The sequence below is a fragment of the Hemiscyllium ocellatum genome, chromosome 26 (assembly GCF_020745735.1).
Source record: "Hemiscyllium ocellatum isolate sHemOce1 chromosome 26, sHemOce1.pat.X.cur, whole genome shotgun sequence".
In the NCBI taxonomy this organism is placed as follows: Eukaryota; Metazoa; Chordata; class Chondrichthyes; order Orectolobiformes; family Hemiscylliidae; genus Hemiscyllium; species Hemiscyllium ocellatum.
In genome coordinates, this window is record NC_083426.1 from 21,394,826 (window position 1) to 21,403,175 (window position 8,350).

Here is an 8,350-nt window from a genome sequence, read left to right on the forward strand (position 1 = left end):
TTAGATTGTATTAGTTGCCAGTTAATGATTGATTCATTAATGTTGATTTTAGTTTATTTGTTACAGTAAAAGTTAAAGAAGTAAAAACTTGTCCATCCATTTATATCCACTGGTTAATTGGGTAATTCATCTCTTTTAAATTGGCGTCGCTCTTAATAGTAATAAAATACATCAATGAAGTACTTTAAGTGAAAGTCTTTGAACTGAACTTGATAACTCAAAGTCGGAAAGGATTGAAAGCCTAACCATTATCAAATATTTTTTACATAACAATTAATTTTCTTAAATTTTAAAACATTGTGTGATTTTAGTTTGTTAATCTAAATGATTCATGGGAAATCTCAATTCTTTTTTCAGTCCTAGGTATTTAAAAATAACCATTTCTTTCTTTCAAAGATGATAAGAATTATTTCCATTTGTCTCCAAAATGTTCACACAGGTTCCAGGGTTCAAAGCAAAACAGTCGACTTTATCTCAAAGAAAAGGTGATTGAAACTTTCTGGGTTTATGAGACCTGAATACTCAGATTTAGGGGATCGGTTAGCTCAGATATCTGGGCAGCTGGTTTCTAATGCACTTACAGGGTGGCACTTATAGGATGGGTTGAATTCCCATACAAACATAAAGGTCCAGTATTCTCAAGCTTATCCATCAGTTGAGGTGTGGTAGACTCTAAGGCTATGTCACCACCAGTTCTCTCTCTCTCTTTCTTTCTCTCTCTCTCTCTCTCTCTCTCTCATCAGGGCATCCCTCTGAGAGGATGGTGACTTTAATTTATTTATTCAGGTTTAAAATGGAAATGATAGTAATTTACAAATGGAACCAATTTCCAAATTATGCTGACTGTTTAAACCTCTCAGCGTTGTTAATTTGTTCTATATAGTACTGAAGGAATACCACAATAGTAATTAACTTGGCTTTCTGCTGAGTTTGGCTTTGCCAAGGATGTGTCTATGGGATGTTACTATATTAGAACAGTTAATTAGCAGTAGTGAAGCATTTCAATTGTCACACTTAAGTCAATTCTTTTCTTATTTTATTTTGTTTGTATTTTTACTGTGGTGTAAAAATAATGCAGGTTCAGGAACGATGTAATTTGCTTAAAGGTGAGTAGTTTGACCAATTGAATGGATCTGCAATGTAATTCCTTACACCTACTTTTAAAATAAGAAAACATTAGGGTCTAGACTATAATCTTAATATATTTTTTTGGGGGGTGGGAGTTCATCTTTCTTTATAAAATCTGGCTACATTGTATTCAGCTGCAGGAATCATAAACGTCCTCCCATTTTTTAAAAAAACTTATTACTTCATATTACAATGAATATACCAATAAGCTTGTGTCACAAAGCTAGTTTTTTTTTCCTAAAAGCTGTTCCTTGACTCAAAGATACTTCATCCTTGATTTTTTTCAGAGGGGTAATGAACCAAGCCAGGCTCTGATCAGTCTTGTTGGTGTAAAAAATGAGGTCTGCAGATGCTGGAGATCACAGCTGAAAATGTGTTGCTGGTTAAAGCACAGCAGGTTAGGCAGCATCTCAGGAATAGGGAATTCGACGTTTCGAGCATAAGCCCTTCACCAGGATGAAGGGCTTATGCTCGAAACGTCGAATTCCCTATTCCTGAGATGCTGCCTAACCTGCTGTGCTTTAACCAGCAACACATTTTCAGCTCAGTCTTGTTGGTACAGAGATGAAAAGGATTTTGAGAGGCCTTTTGTTGATATGTAAACAGATGAGATTTCAGGCCAAAGTGGTTATGTTTTAGAAGGATTCTGGGTAATCCAAAATGGAGGATGGGAAAAATCTCTGGCAGGAACATGCTGCGGAGGTATTTTAGGTGTTGGAGGTGATTTCCTCGAATTGCAGGAGCAGCGATTACTGTTTTATATGCTATTGCATTGTTTTGGAACTTGAGGAAACAAAGTCAAAACAATGGCACTTTTAAAAGGGAGAGGAACAGACAAAGGCAGCACATCGTGAGGTCAGTGCAGGAGAGAGAGAGAGAGAGAGAGAGCGAGCAAGCAAACCACACTGCTAACTGACACAATAGTGAACCTGTGCAGTTATTGTCTTTACTGTTTGAATTCATGTATCGCTGGACATCAGAGTGGGAAAATTAACAAACAGTGAAATTCACAACTGATCTTGGAGGAACCTGTTTGGGAGAGATCACAGCATAGAGACAGATAAGTGAATAGTTTTAGGTGTGGCCTTGGGGCCTTGCTGTAAATCTACAATAGTGAACAGAGTGATTATATGTTTTATTCAGATATATTTTTGATTACACTTAAAAATATAAGCCACAAGTATTAAGTTAGCCTGGAGCAGTATTTTGTAGAGGAATAAGACGGTGATATTTTCTGGGTCTGCAGATTGGAAGAAGCAAAAATGGTCCTTAGTAGAGTGGTACACTTTTCTTGTCAGATGTGGGAGTTTATGGAGAGTTCATGTGTTACTGAGGATTATATCTGTAATAATCTGTTGGTTGCAAATCCTATCAGATCGAATGGATCAGATGGAGGGACAGTTAGAGGCAATGAAGAATTTACAAGAGCAATGGGGTGTGATGGATGGCAGTTATAGGCGGGGAGAAAAGCCTCAGATACAGTCACATAGATGGGTTAACTCTTGGAAAGGTAAGAGAGGTAGGCAGGTAGTGCAGAAGTCTTCTGTGGATATCCCCATTTCAAACAAGTATGTTGTTTGGAAAATGTAGTGGGCGATGGATTCTCAGGAGAATGTAGCATGAACAGTTAAGTTTCTGGTATTGAGACAGGCTCTAATGCAATGTCAGGTTCCAAGAGACCGATTGTGTTGGGGGACTCTCTAGTCCGAGGTAAGCAGTGAAAAATCGGAATGGTATGTTGCTTCAGTCAACGAAGGCAAGCATGCAGGTGCAGCAGGTAGTGAAGAAGGCGAATAGCATGCTGGCCTTCATAACAAGAGGGATTGAGTATAGAAGCAAAGAGGTGCTTCTGCAGCTGTACAGGGCCCTGGTGAGACCACACCTGGAGTACTGTGTGCAGTTCTGGTCTCCAAATTTGAGGAAAGACATTCTGGCTATTGAGGGAGTGCAGCGTAGGTTCACAAGGTCAATTCCTGGAATGGAGGGATTACCTTACACTGAAAGACTGAAGCGACTGGGCTTGTATACCCTTGAGTTTAGAAGACTGAGAGGGGATCTGATTGAGACATATAGGATTATGAAAGGATTGGACACTCTGGCAGCAGGAAACATGTTTCCGCTGATGGGTGAGTGCCGAACCAGAGGACACAGCTTAAAAATACGGGGTAGACCATTTAGGACAGAGATGAGGAGAAACTTCTTCACCCAGAGAGTGGTGGGTGTGTGGAATGCTCTGCCCCAGAGGGGAGTGGAGGCCTAGTCTCTGGATTCATTTAAGAAAGAGTTGGATAGAGCTCTCAAAGATAGTGGAATCAAGAGTTATGGAGATAAGGCAGGAACAGGATACTAATTAGGAATGATCAGCCATGACCATATTGAATGGCGGTGCAGGTTCGAAGGGCTGAATGGCCTACTCCTGCACCTATTGTCTATTGTCTATTGTCTATTCCCTGATGCCAGGATCAAGGATGTCTCAGAGAGGGTGCAGAATGTTCTCAAGAGGGGGAGGGCCCAGCAGGAGGTCATATCACACATTGGAACCACTGACATAAGAATGGAAAAGATGAAGATTCTGAAGGGAGATTATAGAGAGCTAGGTAGGAATTTAAAAAGGAAGTCCTTGAAAGTAATAACATCTGGCTTACTCCTGGTGCTATGAGCTAGTGAGGGCAGGAATAGGAGGATAGAACAGATGAATGCATGGCTGAGGAGCTGATGTATGGGAGAAGGATTCACATGTTTGTATCATTGGAATCTCTTTTGGGGTAGAAGTGACCTGTACAAGAAGGACAGACTGCACCTAAATTGGAAGGGGACTAATATACAGGCAGGGAAATTTGCTAGAACTGCTCAGGAGAAGTGGGGGGGGGGGGGGGGGGGGGGGGGGGGGGGGGAGTGGTGGTGGGTTGGGGTGAGGTGGGGGTGAGGGGAGGGGAGGCAGGACCCAGGGGTATAGTGAGGAAAGAGATCAATCTGAGACTGGTATAGTTGAGAAGCGAAGCAAGTTAAACAGTCAGGGCAGGCAGGGATTTAGCAGAGAACAAGGCAGGACTGATAAATTAAACTGCATTTTTTATTTCAATGCAAGAGGCCTAACAGGAAAGGCAGATGAACTCAGGGCATGGTTAGGAACATGGGACTGGGATATCATAGCAATTACTGAAACGTGACTCAGGGATGGACAGGACCAGCAGCTTAATGTTCCAGGATACAAATGGTACAGAAAGGGAGGCAAAAGAGGAGGGGGAGTAACGTTTTTGATAAGGGATAGCATTAAAGCTGTAATGAGGGAGGTTATTCCCAGAAATACATCCAGGGAAAGTATTTGAGTGGAACTGAGAAATAAGAAAGGGATTATTACCTTATTGTGATTGTATTATAGACCCCTTAATAGTCCGAGGGAAATTGAGAAACAAATTTGCAAGGAGATCTCAGTTGTCTGGAAGAATAATAGGGTGATTGTGGGAGGCAATTTTAACTTTCCAAACATAGACTGGGACTGCCATAGTTTAGATGGAGAGGAATTTGTTAAGTCTGCACAAGAAAATTTTCTTATTCAATATGTGGATGTATCTACTAGAGAAGGTGCAAAACTTGACCTACTCTTGGGAAATAAGGCAGGGCAGGTGACTGAGTTTTAAAATAGTGGTGGAAAAGGATAGACCAGATCTAAAAGTTGAAGTTCTAAATTGGACAAAGGCCAATTTTGACGGTATTAGACAAGAACTTTCAAAAGCTGATAGCGGGCAAGTGTTCACAGGTAAAGGGATGGCTGGAAAATGGGAAGCCTTCAGAAATGAGATAACGAGAGTCCAGAGAAAGTATATTTCTGTCAGGGTGAAAGGAAAGGCTGGTAGGTATAAGGAATGCTGGATGACGAAAGAAATTGAGGGTTTGGTTAAGAAAAAGAAGGAAGCATATATCAGGTATAGACAGGATAGATCAAGTGAATCCTTAGAAGAGTATAAAGGCACTAGGACTGTACTTAAGAGGGAAATCAAGAAGGCGAAAAGGGGACATGAGATAGCTTTGGCAAATCGAGTTAAGGAGAATCCAAAGGGTTTTTACAAATACATTAAGGACAAAAGGGTATCTAGGAAGAGAATAAAGCACCTCAAAAATCAGCAAGGTGGCCTTTTTATGGAGCCGCAGGAGATGGGGGAGATAATAAACAAGTATTTTGCATCAGTATTTACTGTGGAAAAGGACAAGGCAGAATTAGAATATCGGGAAATAGATGGTGACATCTTGAAAAATGTCTAGATTACAGAGGAGGAAGTGCTGGATGTCTTGAAATGCATAAAAGTGGATAACTCCCCAGGACCCATTCAGGTATACCCTGGAACTCTGTGGGAAGCTAGGGTAGTGATTGTTGGGCCCCTTGCTGAGATATTTGTGTTATCAATAGTCACAGGTAAGGTGCTGGAAGGCTAGAGGTTGGCTAATGTGGTGCCACGATTTAAGAAAGGTGGTAAGAACAAGCTAGGGAACTATAGACTGGTGAGCCTGACATCGGTGGTGGGCAAGGTGTTGGAGGGAATCCTGAGGGACAGGATATACATGTATTTGGAAAGGCAAGGACTGATTAGGGATAGTCAACATGGCTTTGTGGGAGGAAATTATGTCTCACAAATTTGATTGAGTTTTTTGAAGAAGTAACAAAGAGGATTGATGTGGGCAGAGTGGTATATGTGATCTATATGGACTTCAGTAAGGCATTCAACAAGGTTCCCCATGGGAGATTGGTTAGCAAGGTTAGATCGCATGGAATACAGGGAGAACTAGCCATTTGGATAAAGAATTGTCTTGAAGGTAGAAGACAGAGGGTGGTGGTGGAGGGTTGTTTTTTCAGAATGGAGGCCCATGACCAGTGGAGTGCCACAAGGATCGGTGCTGGTTTCACTACTTTTCAACATTTACATAAATGATTTGGATGTGAGCATAAGAGGTACAGTTAGTAAGTTTGCAGATGACACCAAAATTGGAGATGTCTTGGATTGCGAAGAGGGTTACCTCAGATTACAATGGGATCTTGACCAGATGGGCCAATGGGCTAAGAAGTGGCAGATGGAGTTTAATTTAGATAGATGCTGCATTTTGAGAAAGCAAACCTTAGCAAGACTGATTGCTGAGGAAACTATAATTTCTGGGGATAGCTTATCAATTCATTTTTACTATGAGCTAAATGACTCCCACATTGGAGGTGATGGCCTTGTGCTATTATCACTACACTATTAATACAGAAAAGGTTGGAATGTTCTGGGGACCTGGGTTCAAATCCTGCCGTGGCAGATAGTGAAATTTAAATTCAATAAATCCTTTCCCAGATGGTTACCCATCCTTAATTGTCTAAAGGGTGGTTAAGTATCAACCACATTTATTTGTGTCTGGAGTCACATGTGGGCCAGTCCAGAGTAGGAACAGCAGTTTTCTTCCCGGAAGAACATAAGTGAACCAAATGGATTTTCCCGACAATTGATAAGGGTTTCATAGTCATCATTAGACTCTTAATTCCAGATCTTTATTGGTGAAGCTAGCTGTTAGTGCCTGTGAATAAATGCTCAAGTGCAGTTTTTGGAGTCAAAGGGAGTGTGGATTCAGGACCGGAAAATGAGTGACAACAATGGAAGCAATCATTGAGATTGTCCACAATGGATTGGCTTTTGAGAGGAAACATTAGGGTTGGATCAGCAAAGGTGAAGAATTATAATTCCCTTTGATGTCTAGTGAGACTGGGTAACTCATTGTTTGAATAACATCTCAGGGGAGAAGGGAGGTACTGAAAAATCCATGCAATCTGTATTGATTACATTGACTATTTGATGTGAACTATTCAATCGCTGTATACGACACATTTTACCACGTATTAGTGCTAAATGTTAGAAATATGCTGTGCACTTATTGTAAATTCTATTACTGTTCTAACTTGTATAGTAAAGTTTTTGTTGCATGTTCAAAATCATGGAATCTTGTGGATTAATTCTTTGGTATATTTAGTAAGGCCTTTGGATCTCAACTATTTTTGAGTAAAATGTGAGGTCTGCAGATGCTGGAGATCAGAGCTGAAAATGTGTTGCTGGTTAAAGCACAGCAGGTCAGGCAACATCCGAGGAACAGGAAATTCGGCGTTTCGGGCTAAAGCCCTTCTTCAGGAATGAAGAAATGTTTCCTCATTCCTGATGAAGGGCTTTAGCCCGAAACGTCGAATTTCCTGTTCTTGGATGTTGCCTGACCTGCTGCGTTTTAACCAGCAACACATTTTCAGATCTCAACTATTTTGTCTACTTTAAAACCTTTTCTGGCCAGATTATATCATGATTTAGTTGTCTTATCCAGGATCCTAACATAAAATTGGTGGTTTCGTCTCGTACCTTAACAAGGTATGGAAATGATTGTATAACGAGTTAATTCTGAGAAAAATAGCTTGAGGAGAAATAGTATAAAAGTAATGGTTCTGAAGGGGTTAATGTTCATGTCACAGTAGCTCCATCCATTCTACTGATCCTTCACATAATCTTTGGTTTAATATATCCATATTAATTCCCTAATGTCTTAGTAACTATGCTGGACCATATGTAGTTGTGCTCATTGCTATAATGCAATAAACCTTTTGGCATCGAAATACTCTAAGGTAGCATATCCTCCACCACTAATCACAAGATAGGCCTAAAACTGAACAAATACAAAGGGAAATTTAGAGCAGTAATCTATCTCAATCAAACATTATCGAGTTCTACATATTTATCAAGGATGCAAACACCATCAGATGCCAGTAGTGGACATCAGCAAGCAATACACCCCACTTGAGCCACTTGAAGAATCCATAACAGATGAATTTCAGAGTGGACCAGAGCTTGGTGAACAACTAGTTAGGACAGATTAATATCTACTGTTAGATGCTGTTAGAAGTTGAAGCAGAATAATTGACCCTCTTATCTTCCCAAGAAAAATTCTTAGTAACCACATCAAAGATCATGTCAAGCAAGAAGCAATACTCAAATAGCATGCTGAATATGTTGGTTTCACAATATTGCAATCTCTCAGATTGAATGAGAACAAAGCAATCAACATTTTGAAGTAAAGACTCTACACAGTTCAGCACAGATCCATAGTAGATTGAAAAATCAAAATCTGGTTGAAGATGAGGTGTATACAATGCCATGGAAGCCACCATTGAAAAGGGATGACCAATATCCAACAACTTAAAATATTGCAAAGGAGT